The sequence below is a fragment of the Lepidochelys kempii genome, chromosome 22, assembly GCF_965140285.1.
Source record: "Lepidochelys kempii isolate rLepKem1 chromosome 22, rLepKem1.hap1, whole genome shotgun sequence".
NCBI lineage: Eukaryota > Metazoa > Chordata > Testudines > Cheloniidae > Lepidochelys > Lepidochelys kempii.
Window position 1 is genome coordinate 14,146,151 of NC_136401.1, and position 14,407 is coordinate 14,160,557.

A 14,407-nucleotide genomic window follows, 5' to 3' on the forward strand; every position below is an offset into this window, starting at 1 on the left:
CTTTTCCTTACCAAGCATGACCTTAGTGTAGGCCTTAAGTTATATCAAGAGGCCTTTCTGTCTGGACTAATTCCGTCTCCCTTTTCATACCTTTTCCCATCAACATTTGTTGTAGGTTATTGTGACATCCTAGGAACTTACTTGCTTTTTACAGCTAAGCTCACAATTAGGGTAAATTTGTGAGGCCCAATTATCACAACTATGGCTATTAAGCCATATGAAAGGAATTCACAAATGTTCCAAAAGCTTGGTAAGATGGAGAAAAAGGGACCAGTATGCTTTTCAGTTGAATGAGATTAGAAGGTTTTGCTCTGAGATAGGTTGTGTGGAAGGAGGATGACAGTGAATGACATTGCTAGAGAAACCAGCATGCTGTCATTAGACAGTGACTTCATGGGGTTCATTGGCAAGGTGGAGGTGGCATAACCAAACAGAACAGGAAACAGGTTTGGGAGGTGGAGCTCCCATTTTAGCCACAGTTACCCTGTGCAAATTGCTGTTTCTCCATACTTCAGTTTTCCCTCTATAAAATCCTGTTGGAGGTGGGGGAGAAGGTGTTACAAGGCATAATTAAGGCCAAATTCTACCCTCAGATAAGTGTATTCATTTCCCATTGAAGCTATGGGGAGTTGCATGGACATATGAGTGCAAAAATGTGACCCTAAATGGTTGTAAGGCACTGAGTTCCTCAGATGCAAATTACTGACTTTATAAATAAAAGGTGACAGTTTATCAATACTACTTTTTATAGTGTCTATATATTCAAAGCACATTAAACTACAGTAATGGTCCAAAACCACAGTACTCCTGTTGCATGCTGTTGTGGTTTGGATCTTTAATAATGTGTGCTATTTTATTAGGAATTTGTAAGAAAATAAAATTCCAAATGCAAGTAAAACTAATGAACTGATTCCACAGGTAAAAATGCAAGCCTGTTTCTGCTGCCAGAAGGGTCTCATTTTGAAGGGACAGGGAAAGCTATTTTTATTGCCAGAAATGGTGAATCTCCAAGTAAGTTGAATTAAATTTCACATTTTTACTGGGGATGTGTGAAATCCCACTGATTTTTGCCTCAAAACATGCTGTTAAGAGTTTGTGAATTCCACCTTACTTATGTTGGAGAGATGTTCAGTTCTGTGAAAGATGCTTCTCTTTTGGTATCAGTATAATGGGGTTAAAAGAACAGGATATATTCATGGAGGTTAAGTCCATTAATGGCTATTAGCCAGGATGGGTAAGGAATGGTGTCCCTAGCCTCTGTTTGGCAGAGGGTGGAGATGGATGGCAGGAGACAGATCACTAGATCTTTACCTGTTAGGTTCACTCCCTCTGGGGCACCTGGCATTGGTCACTGTTAGCCAACAGGATACTGGGCTGGATGGACCTTTGGTCTGACCCAGTATGGCCATTCTTATGTATCAGTCCCCATTCTCAGACTGGAGCAGGGCGATTGCTGTCTATGGCATGCAGGGAGAAGGCTATTAATAGAAGACACTGCTCTTAAAATACACCCAGGAAACCTGATTATATCTTAGTGCTGTAAATCCTTTTGGGGTGTATATCAGAACAGATGTAGGAGGTGGTAAGAGTATGGTAAGAGCCGTGGGTGTTGTCCTGAATACCGGGTCATCAAAATTCCCACAGAACACCCCTCCCCTTGCTCTTAACAGCCTGGTGTGAAAGGGACAGGGTGTGGACTGAGAATAGTCATGTACAAGGAGACATGGGTATAACCCTGATTTTCAAATGGAGCACATGTAATAGGGCTGGTTGAAAATTCCTGTCAACTGTTTGATGGAAAAATAGGATTGACTAAACAAAAGTTTCCGCAGAAAAATTTGTCTTGTAAAAAAATTCACTTTGATTTAGTGTGGGATTTTTTTTTTTTTTTAAATGTTGAAATGGAAAATTTGTGTTTTCATTGAAATTTTCCACAGGGAAATTAAATTGGAAAAAATCCAACTAGCTCTACTTAAGTGCTCCCTTCCCCAGCCTCATTCTTGGTACTAGCAGGAGTAATTTGGCAGCTGTGCTTCAGGTCTCTTAGGTTTTCAAGTCTTCATCATGCTTGTTCTTTAAATACTGTCAAAAGTAATTTTAGTCAACGATTGCTTATTTTCCTCTTGCTATATGAGGAAGTAGCAAGTGCATGCATATAACCTGAGCATTCTGACTGCATGAATGATTGGATATTAACTCCTTTAAACTGGTGGGAGTTGACAGTCACACCTTGTGCCACTGGAATGGTAATTTTCTCTTCAGGTTTAATAAGGTCACAGATTTGACCTCTCACCTCATTTTTACTAGGTATTCATGATCATGTGGGTATTTAACTGTGTACATATTTGTACAGAGAGATCTAGGTCTGTAGCAAATACACATGCAGCACATCTAATAGAATGGTATCGCTTTACCAGGATATAACTAATAGTACAACTCAATTCCCAAAATTCAGTACATTTACTACTTGTATTACCATAGCATCTAAGAGCTCTTATGGACCAGGACCCCATTGTGCTAGGTGCTGTACACAGAATAATAAGATAGTCAGGGCCCTTAAGTAATCAGTCTAAATAGTTGTTTTAATACAAAAACATAAAAGAACCACCAAATTCAGCCCACAAATTACAAACAAATGTAATGAAACTGCCTGCCGATCAAACTTCTGCCACTTCCCCCCCAAATCTGATTGAGACTGAATATACTCACTCTAAGGCTATGTCTACACTGCAGTTGGGGGTGTGATGGGAGCTTTGGTAGGCATACCCTCATTAGCTTTAATTTCACTAGACTGCTAAAAATATCAGTGAAGATGCAGCAGTGTGGGCCTCTGTATGGCCTGTATGAGCCCACCTGGTCCCCCAGGTACATATTCACTTTGCTAGTCTGCACTGAAGTACAAGACAATGCATCTTCAATGCTATTTTTAGCAAGCTGCCTAGATTACAGCTGGCACAGGTATGTCTACATGAGCTGCAAATCACACTGATTGCAACATACACACCCTAAATAAGAACCACCAGTGAGAATGATCTGCTGGGAAATATAGGCTTGAAGTTCTGTTTCTGCACAACATGTGTTTAGCAGGGGAAAGATTTCCCTTAATTGTCCCACCAGTGTACCTTAACCTTCATCTTGGAGGGTCTACTTCTGGGACTGAGGGGGGCAGAGATCCCCTTTGCATCCCTACTCAGTCCATAGCATCTCTGCTGACACTGCCAAAAAAGTCTATTAGTGATAAAGTTGATGATCAGTATGTGATACTGATGTGAGATACCCAGCTCCCCTCCAGTTTCCTTCACACAGGCCCCCAGATGGTAATTTAGTTAATCCCTGCCCCAAACTGGTGACCTAGATACTGTTCACCTTCACACAGGTGACTACAACCTATTACCAGTTCCCTGAGCCACCTCATACTCCCTCCTGTTTTCTTTTGGCTGATGTTCCACTAACCTGCCATGAGACTGTTTCCCCTGCTTCCTACCTTGTCCAGCCCCATAGACCTTTTAAATTTGTTTTAACTGAATGACTTCAAGCAGGTACAGAGCCCTGCAGTTGATATTAGCCATTAATCAACCACTCTTTGGCAAGCCTCATGTTTTATATAGTCTGCTACTTCTTTTAAAGTAATGACTCACTGTCTTGTGTGACTGTATGCAAGGAATCTATTTATGTAGCATCCTCTGCTCACAGTGTAACATGCTTTGTGCATATACTATGCTGGAGACAAACATCCAAGTGCTTGTCAGAGGCAGCAATGGGGCACAGTAAGAAAAGGGGCAATTGAAAGGGCAAGATGAATAATGTTTAAAAGCAGTAAAGGTGCAAATGGCTCTGTGCAGGCTAGTTACAGTGAGGGGGCAGAAGGGGCAGGTGTTGGGTGGAGTAATACAATGAGTGGGGAGTGACAGTGATGGGAAGGGAAGATGAGGTGGGGGATTCAAAGAGGAAGGCTCTGGGGAGAGGAAGGAGGAGTGCAGATAGAAGGGACAGGAGTGGGGGAGGAGTGGGCAGAGGCCAGTGTCAGCTATGGGCCAAAACCAGGAAGGTTTTAAACTGTGCCATGCTGTGTAAATAAAGTTTTAAAAGAGGACAGGGAGTGCTCACAAGAAATGGTGCAGTGCAAATAAAAGAGCCCCAATTAGAGAGAAGCAGGGTGCATGGCTGGGGTTTGCATGCCTGGGTTTCTTCCTCGGCTGTCCAAGAGTGGAAATTCTCGGCATGGGGAGACCAGCTCCATGGATCCAGGACCCAGGATGCTATGGTGGTTCCTGATGTCATAACCACTCTTACATAATTCATATGAACCAAACAGTCTCTCATAAGGAAGAACCAGGCCAGAGATCAGTATGCGGATGGTGATTATAATGTGCTTTTATGTGGCCAAACACTTCCTTTCCAAGTGGTGAAGGAGGAGTCCTGCCTGGTGCCAAGGGCATAGTTACCTTGTTAAGAGGGGACATAGGTATTTTAACACCCCTCTTGTCCTCCAAGGCTTATTACATAATACCATGCAAAAGGAGACCAGCATTAATTTCTCAAGCATTCCCTTCCAGACAAGTCTAGCACCACCTGACCCTTCTGCATCCCTCTGTTCTTACTCCCTGTTTATTAATATTTTTCCTCTTACCCCTGCTGTCTAGGGGCTCTTATCCTGAAAGGGCTGTGCACCTTGCACTCCCAGTGAAGTCAATGGGAGTTGAGGGCATGCAGCACCTTTTGGTGTTGGGCACTAACTGATGCCCAGTGCTGCAACCAGTCCATACTCAAAACTCCCATTAGCTTTGAACCCCAAGCTTACTTGTGGTGTAGACATACACTCAGTGACTTGCCTGATGGCCATCTGTGGGAACAGAGACTTGAACACAGGTTTCCCAAGTCATAGGTAACACCCTAATGACTGGACTGTCCTTCCTCTAGCCTAGAATTCCAGAGTGCCACTTCCTCCCATCTATTCCCTTGCCATGCTGCTAGATTCACGAGATGCCCCCCCTCCCATTTAATAATGGGTAGGCCTGCTCAAAAAACCCATTGCAATGCACACTTAACAAAAAGGAAAACATTAGGAAAAATTTTGCAAAAAAGTCAATATTGAAATTTTTTATTTCCTTCCAATTTTCACCACTTTGCAATGACAAACTGGAAGGCAGGGGGACATTTAGTTTTCATTAAGCAAGGTGAGGAGTGAAAAAAATGGTTGATTCCTCCCACCACCATTTACCTTATTCCTTCTTTATCCAGTGGAGGGGGAAGAAAATGGGAGGAATTAAAATCTACAATTTTGGGAGCATTAAATAGAAAGATTTGAAGTTGAAGGGAAAAAATTCCCCAGGAAAAGTTCTAGTTCTCTGACCAGTTATACTACCAGGGAATACACACTTCAGCAGTTTAACCCTTTCTGAAGACTTATTGGAACTGCTAGATTCTCAAGCATCCTTGAGACCAGAGACAGGTCCCCCTCTAACACCAACCTGTATCCCTGCTGCTCTGTGTATACTTGGATTGAAAGCAATCCCAGTACACACCCTGGTCTGTAGTTATGCTAAAGCTTTTGCACTGTTCTCTGCTGCTCCCCAGTGGAGATAGGCCAGGCTTCATTCAGTTCTGAAGGACTCCTTTGAGGTGGAGGGGGAGGAGGATTACACTGGTTTGGGATTCTCCTCTGGGCTTGGGTCCAGCTCCCAATGAGCACCTCCAGCAGTGGCTCCCCCCAAAAGTGAAAACCATGATCTCTGGTGCTTATCCTGCTCTGTCTCTTCCCACCTCCCACTCTTCCCCTTCTCCTCCTCACTCGTTACTTGTAATCTTCTTTCCCTGCTTTTCTCCAGGCCAATGTCACTCCTCCCTACTGTCTTGTCTTCTCCGACTCCTTTCCCTTCTCACTTTGCAAATTCTCTGAACTAGCCATCTGCCACTCACCTTTTATTTCTAGGCTTTCTATTTCTATAATTGTGAAATATATTAACCAGGGTTTATAAATTTATAAGGGGTCACACTCAAAGTCTTGCAGTGTAAAAGGGGTCACCAGTACAAAAGTTTAAGAGCCACTGCTCTATCTAGCAAGCAGAGGATGGCTCGTTTAGGGAGTTTGTGACATGAAGGGCAAGTCTCAGTGCAGTTAAACACCAACTGCTGGCCTGTATCAGCTGACTCAGGTTCACCTGAGCTCTGGGATCCTCTCCCATCATGGGATCCCAGAGCTTAAGCTTCATCCTGAAGCATTAAAATCTACACTGCAATTAAACCCCAAGCTCTGTGAGCCCAATTCACCTCTCACAAGCCAGTCATGGCATGATTAATTGCAGTGTAGACATACCCTCAGAGACCTAGAGGGATGAGGTTGGTGAAGGCAATAAAGGGTGCAGGGTATTTGGGATAGCATTACTGCACAGACACCAAAAAGACTAACTGGGGAAAACAGACTTACATAAAGCTCTGATCCTGTCCCTCCCTCATCTGGCATAAGCCAAAGAGTCAGTCATTGCATCAGCATTTGTGGTGAATGTCAATGCAACGTTTGGTGGTTTTTGGGTTGTGTTTTGCTTTTATGCTACATTTGTTTGTGTTTTCTTTTAAGTGAAGTTGCAATGAGGCTAGCTCAAGTAATATCAAGATCTTAAATTTATAAAGCATCTTTCACCCCAAAGCACTGTACTAAACTAGACAGATAGGGATTACCTATCACCCCTTCAATACCACAGTGATAGTCATATCAGGGGATGGATTCTGGCAGCTGCTTAAAATGCTAAAGAATGCTACACAATGGTTCACTAGTATGTGGGGAATACTGTATCCATTTCCACCTGCTGGGAGAATTTAATTAGGCAGAGTGAAATGAATCAACCTGGAATGTAGTAATAAGAATACTTAGATTCTATCATCCATAGATCTCAAAGAGCTTTACAAAGGAGCTCTCTATCATTCAGTGTATATTACAGATGGAAGACTGACAGGGCAAGGAACTGACTTGTCTAAGGTCATCCTGCAAACTAGTGGCAGAACTGGGAATTGAACCCAGGTCTCCTAAGTTCCAGTCTAGTTTTTTTCATTGTTTTATTTATAATTTGAATTTGCAGCTCCTAAATGCTGCAGTCTTGAGCCCAGGACCTTACTGTGCTAGGCACTGAACAGAAAAATAAATAAAGATTCCCTGTCCCCAAAATTGTATGCTCTAAGTATCAGAGAAGAGACAACAGGAGGAGACAGACACGGGGAATACAAGGAAACAGACCGTTCCTCTAGCCATGGGATCTCTAATGGAGAGGAGGTGGTTAGGAGGACCCTGAATTTACCTCATGCAAAAGACTGCACCTCCAGCAGCCTATTATGTATGCAAACGCCATCCTAGACTATTGCATCAGTATTCCGCTTTGACAGACAGGGAAGAGTACCACTTGCCGAATCCCCAGCAGCCCTGCTGAGACTGGAGGGATTTTTTTAAACTAGTATTGATTGGTGGGTCTGGGGTCAGCAAGGGGACTCCATTCAGAGACAGCGCATATGGAAGAGGAAGTTACAAGTCATTAAGTAGACATAAAGAGTAAAAGGCTCTCAGGGGGTCAGGACCCCCAGGGAGTCAAACAGTCAGCTTCTACCCCAAATCCCATTTTGCCTCCAGCATTTATAATTGTTTTAAATATATTAACCAGGGTTTATAAATTTATAAGGGGTCATACTCAAAGTCTTGCAGTGTAAAAGGGGTCACCAGTACAAAAGTTTAAGAGCCACTGCTCTATCTGGTATTTTCAGAGAAGCTGTGACAAGATTGGTGGACCCCATCCCCCTTAGGGTGTAGGAACAGGGCATAAGTAGCCTATGTTTATGTCTCTAGAGAAAGTCAATATACTTGCCCCTATTAGCAAGACAGTAGGACCTAGTGGTCAGTCAACAGATCTGCCCCATCAGCAGGGTTATAGGGCCTAGTGGCCAAATGGCCTCAGTCAGGGAAGGGGGCCACCACACACACAAAACAGGCAGTGGTGGCAGCAGCCCAGGCCCTCCCTTTCCACATGCCACTGAATCATCAAGGGGGCAGCCAAAGCACACTGGCTCAAAATTCCAATTCATGATCTAATTCCTCTGGGCTGCTTCCTACCATTGTTCCCATTGCCACAGTCTGGGCATCTCTGCTGCCTCCAGGTTCCCCAGTCTGCACTGTACCCAGCAACTCCAAACTCTGCAAGGCCTCCATGGGTACCCTGACCTCTGCCAGAACTTTGACTTATCCTTACCTAGAACTAGCAGCAGCAGTATGCATCCTTTCTCTCCAGCAATCAGTTCTAACTGAGCTGAGCTGCTCCCTTTTATACTGGTGCATGCCCAGTAGAGTTGAGGGGGCGTGGCTTCCTCAGCCCACAATGTAGGGTTAACCCTTTCCTGTCCAATGCAGGGCAAGTGCACTCCATTACAGGAGCCTAAGAGAGTTAGGTATCCAGCTCCCATCGAAAATCAGTGAGTGTTTGGCACATATAACTCGCTTTTTTTTAAAATCCCATCCTGTGTTCCTGCAAAGCTCCTGTCAGCTACAGTGAGAGCAAGATCAAGCCCTAAGTGAGCAAAAGACAACATAAAGGGGTCTAAGATGGCATAATTACATGTCAGTGGGCCACAAGAACATGTAGGGTAAAGTGTAGGGAGGGGGTAGTTTAACTTATCTCTCCTGTGCCTCTTTCTATTCCATGCCTTTTGTTCTGTAAACTACACAATTTAGACTCCCTTAAACTCATGAATGATGTGTAATTTACACCACCTTATTTATGATCTGTGAATTTGTCCCAGAGGTTTTCCTGGTTTGCAGAAGGAAACATTTGCTTGCTCCAAACAAGCTCTTGCATCCTGACTGATGTTTTATATATTTATCCTTTCAGATGGAAGATAAATTCCTCCTTCCAGGGAGTGGCCCGTGAGACAGTAGATAGAATTGCAACCAGACTTACTCAGGATGAACCAATCCTATATGTGATTGACCAGTGACACTTTCAGACTCTTGTGAATGAGTTTCGTGAGGTATGCATCAATTCTTTGGGATCTGCAAGAAAATTCTGTCATTGTACACAACTAAAGAAAGTATGCAACATCCCATACGCCCCATCCAGTGCAAGGTAAGGAATATTCAACTATTGCTGGCCAAGCTTTTTTATATGGAAATACAGACCCTGTGCTGCGAAAATAATTTTTGAAGCTGTTGATTCATTGGTGTTTTTCTCCAATAGTAACAGCACAAAAATCAAATGAGCAAGTATGAATGAATGTGCATAGAGCTCGGACATGCTAATAGCTTGTCACCCACTATCAAAGGGTAAATGAAGGGATGAGAGGCCTGAAAGATGTTAACCTTACATGATCATAACTGACCTGCCCTTTGCATGTTCCTATGGAAGGCACCAGCTTATTAGACTGCTGATTGTATTTAGGGCCTCTGAGGTCTCACTGACATGCATGAGTGCACCTTTGCTCTTGGCAGCTTTTGTGTCCTGGAGAATGATGCCTACAACCTTTCTAGGGCAATACCAGGTCTTGCTATTTTTCAGGGTGGCACCTTCTTACATGGAGCAACATGAAACATAATGCACTTGCAAGTGAGGTGCCACAGATGGTAAAAGACGCTGGCCTGGGTAAAAGTGTAAAGCGGCAATTCAGGTGAAAGCCACTGGATGCTATCAGAGGTGCTGGGATGAGATGATTTCCTGAATGCCATTGAGAAAGCTTCTGTTCCAGATGACTGGGTGAAGATTTTCAAAGCAGTCCTTAGGGATATAAATTCATTTCCCATTTTAATGTGTCTAAATCCACCAGACTGATTTGAAAAGCTGAACCATGATCATCCTTAGCTGTGTGCGATTCTTTTCTAAGTTCGGGGATCCCTGTATCACAAGGGGCGTGCCATTATGAACATTGTTAAAGACACACAGAACGGATGGACTGTTGTTTGCCAGAAAAGTTTCCTGTTGCTCACAAAGGGGAGGATTGTACAATATCCAGCCCTAAGGGGATTCAGTCCTGAAAGCAAAACAGTGCCAGCTGTGAATGGATGCAGCCCTGGGGCTGTGTTTCCTCTGGCAGGCAAGGATGGCACAGGCGCTTTTCCTTATGCATCCTAAGGGATCCAGAAAGCAGGTATTCTGCATTTTAAAAAGGACCAGCTGGCTTTAAAGGGATTACACTAGTTGGATGCCCCTGTAGAGCTGGCTGTTCTGCAAAGTAAGGCAGCATAATCTACAATCAGGGTGCTGCTCAGGGAGTGTATCGAGAACAGAGAGATGCAGAATCTGTGTGTGATGGAGGGTAGTTCTGGGTGTGTTTATGTCTGGAAAATGCAGTTAGCTTAGTGTTGAGTATGGAGATGGAGTCCAGCATATATAAATGCGTTGTGGAGAATGCTGGTGAAGCCCTGTATAGTTTGTAGCTGTATGTGATGGAGAGAGAGCCCTGGGTGGATAGATGTACAGAATACGCAGATACATCTCGTGCAGAGATGAGCAAATGTGCGGGAGAGACAAACCAGGGTATATGCACCTATATGGAGAGCACAGAGAAAGCCAGTACAGGGTGGGGTACATGGATTTGATAGAGATGGCGCTATAGCTGTGTGTGCGTGGAGAATGAAGGAATAGCACTGTGCAGTGGCACTTATTCGTGATGGAGATGTAGGCTTAGTAATATGTACATGCCTGAAGAATACAGCTGGAGCTCTGTATGTAGGAGGGTGTGTGGTGAGGATATAGCTTTGGCTGGGTGTGGAGAAGGCATCTAAAACCTTGTGAATGAAAAAAACCTATAGATTTAATTTAAACTTCAAATCGTCCGACAGAAACTATTGGAGAATTAAATCCCTGCTATAGAATCCTATACTATGCTTTTTAAAAGACCCTAGAAAGGATGCCATTCCCTATTAAATCCTTTAGCTTTTGAAAATAACGCTCACCGGCCCTATTCCATTTCTATAGAGCCTTCCTGCTTCCAGCCCAATTATAGACTCCTCTCTAAGAGCAGTGGTGTATATGTGTACCTAGGGGATCTGATCCTCTTCCTTCCAGTTCATTCTCCCCAGCATTAATTACACGTCAGTAGATAGCACTGCCATCGCCTCTTGCTATTTGACCATTGCGCTGTTCCAGTGGCCTTGATGTTGGAATGATTGACTGTGAGCAGTTGGTGACGGGTTTGGGTCTGTGTTGTCTCCTGGCAGCCAGGAGTAGCTGTTCAGGGAAGGAGCCTTCTGATGTTTGTCAGCCGAATGAGGATAACAGTTCAGTCTAAGCAAATTAATCTGATTGCTGTGAGGGTGAGGGAGCATTGCTTGGACAGACATTACACAGTAGCAAGCCATGCAGGCTTTGCACTGCTCCTTTCATATCCTGGCCCAAGGGGCATTATGAAGAAGGGAGTTTGCTGGGGGGGCAGCTAAGCTGAATTTATTTTTATCTCCTGACCTTAATATGCTGACACAGAAGCATCCATCTTTTTTCCTGTGCTGCAGTATCTGGGTGGGTTGCCATAGCAACCCCGACACGGTACGTGGTGCTGCTTTTGGTAGCATTCAACATTTATATCCCGTCAGTGCGTGAGTCCCCACCAGAGGTCTGAAAGGGCGGAGGGTTTGCCCGTTGCAGAGCACCCCTATGGGGTACACCCACACCTGCCCCAGCGTCCTTCATTTACTCTGTGTGCGTGTGCAGGTGAGGAGGGGCATGCTTGTGTTCAGGTGTGTGTATTCTCTGGCTCTTTCCCGGCAAACCTGAACAAGCAGACGAAATCTAGGTGTAGCAAAAATGGTATCACCCTCCAGTTGTGGCAGAGCTGTTCTAGTTGGCGTAAGGGAGGTGTTTATTCTCTATGTCCCATGAGGTTAAACACAAGTGAGGGCTTAAGAAAAAGTCCCCAGTAGGCCCAAGAAGATGAGTCCGTATCATGGGCCGAGCAAGGAGGAAGGGATCTTACCTACTGAAAGTCTAGATGAACCACTACCCTCAAAGCTGGGCAGGGGAATTCAGTCTCCATTTGCCCATTTGGCCCAGGGATTTTCATGTTAGGTTCTGTTCCCAGCTCTGCCACCTATTTCCTTAAGGGAAGCCACTTTGCCTCTCTGCACTTCAGTTTCCTCATCTGTAGATCTGGGGTAAGAACACCAACCTCAGAAGGATCTTCAAAGGCTTAATTAGTTAATAACTACAAAGTGCTTTAAGCCTGAAAATGGCAGTGGTTGGAGTACCGCACATGATTACTATTTAATGTGTCTTTGTTGCTGACCATATACCAGAAAGTCCAGCGAGACGTGTGTTTCTGCTTTCTGCACCCTCACTCTCCCAGGCTGGCGAATCCAGGGTTAGGGTTGAAAGAGGGCTTCATTCAGAAGAAACCTCCTCCCAGGAAGATGTATCTAGGTCAGGTGCCTGATGGAGGGACCATACTAAGGAATAGGAAAGTGCACAGCCAATTAGTGGCTGCTAACTGAATCAGCACTTTTGATCCTCTGCTTCTTTTTTAATCACACGTTCTCAGTCAGGCTTCCTTTCTTTCACTGTCAGGCTTCTGTAAGGCAGATGCTATTAGAGCAGCTATCGCACGTGAAATACTGCTTGGCTATTCCAAGTGGCCTGTGTTTTGTCGGGACTTGTTTTTTTCCAGCCGTGCACCTGGCTTGCTGAGAACAGATGTTAATTCCGCTGCACTTCTTCAAACACGTGGCTGTCAGACAAGACAGCCAGGAACATTATTCAATAGCTTCTGAATGTCTATAAAAAGCCCTACAAAGCAGCATCCATCCACTAGGCATAATTTCGACTGTGGCGGGTGAACTGGGGACAAATCCTGTATATCTCTAGGAGAACGGCAATGTCTGGCTTCTTATCCCGTGTCCTTTATTTTGGGCTCATCTACATGGGGAAATGATTCTTGATTTAAAGTAGAGTTGATTAACTCCAGATTAACTCTCCATGTAAATGCTTTTATTCTGTCTTTTTTCTGGGTTAGGTTACCCTGAATTATTCCAGAAGAAGAGCGTTCACATGAAGAGTTAAACTGGAATAGCTATTCCAGGAAATTTCCGATGTAGAGATGCCCTTAGTTATTGTGTCTGCAGTGTGCCCGCGGGCACTGAGGGAGCTGAGCTGGTGGTTTAATGCTCAGTGTGATGGACTGTGTCTTACCTTGTGCCCCGGGGCCCCCAGGTCTTACTGGCTAGGAATTGTCCTCCCACTGAGCCTTGTTCAGTCTGCAAGTGTCATTAAACTGGAGAAGGGCATCCTTGGGGTGAGGGAATGGGTTAGAAGACACCTCTTATCTGGGAACAACACAACGACTTCTTATCCCTCACTACTTGAGCACAGGGCATCATGTGACTCACCATACATGGTTAGATTACAAGCTCTTTCTAGCACAACAGGGGTATGATCCTAATTGAGGACTCCGGTATGCTACTTTGATAGAAATTATTATTGTTGTTGTTCATGGACAATGGCTACTATGTATTATTATTCTGTAGAAATGCAGCATGCCTAGAGATCATTGGAGAACTAGGATCTGAGAAAAATTGCATGAGTTAGGGGTATCTTCTCTCTCAACAGTGGTGTGATTGTAGGTGGGTAATGAAGAATCTCCTACAGAGTGAAACTTGATCAGACCATATGTAGAAAAATGGAAGAACTCCCTTTTCCTCGTTCATGTTTAGCAAAAGCAAACCTATAAAGAAGACACCCACCTCCACACACTTCCTGCCGAGCCCCCAACCACAATGTAAGATGAGAGAGGGGTGAAAAAACCAACACTTACACGCTAAGTGCATTTTGCCAACCTAAATTTCTCCCTGCAGGTGCATTTGAGTCAGGCAGTCTTCATACTCTGTACATAAGAACAGCCATACTGGGTCAGACCAAAGGTCCATCTAGCCCAGCATCCTGTCTTCCGACAGTGGCCCATGCCAGGTGCCCTAGAGGCAATGAACAGAACAGGTCATCATCAAGTGATCCATCCCCTGTTGCCCATTCCCAGCTTCTGGCAAGCAGAGGCTACGGACACCCATCCTTGCCCATTCTGGCCAAGAGCCACTGATGGACCTATCCTCCATGAATGTATCTAGTTCTTTTTTTAACCCTGTTATAGTCTTGGCCTTCACAACATGCTCTGGCAAGGAGTTCCACAGGTTGACTGTGAATTGTGTGGAAAAAATACTTCTTTTTGTTTGTTTTAAACCTACTGCCTATTAATTTTCAAGCTGAAAAGTCCCAGTCTTATTAATCTCTCCTCATATGGCAGCCCCTAATAATTTGTATTGCCCTTTTATGAATTTTTACAATTCCAGTGCTACGCTTGTTGTGTAGTGGGTTTGGTTATGCTCTGTTCCATCTCTGTGGCAGCTGCATTTGAGAGAGTGGAGATGAACTCCAAACTATAGCTTCTTAAATCAGGG

General features: G+C 44.3%; 1 protein-coding gene across 1 annotated transcript in view; it reads right to left on the reverse strand.

The window, feature by feature from the left end:
• The window catches only part of GRAMD1B (GRAM domain containing 1B), a 333,312-nt gene that overhangs the window by 455 nt on the left and 318,450 nt on the right, over window positions 1-14,407 (reverse strand). The gene's annotated exons all lie outside the window — the stretch shown is intronic.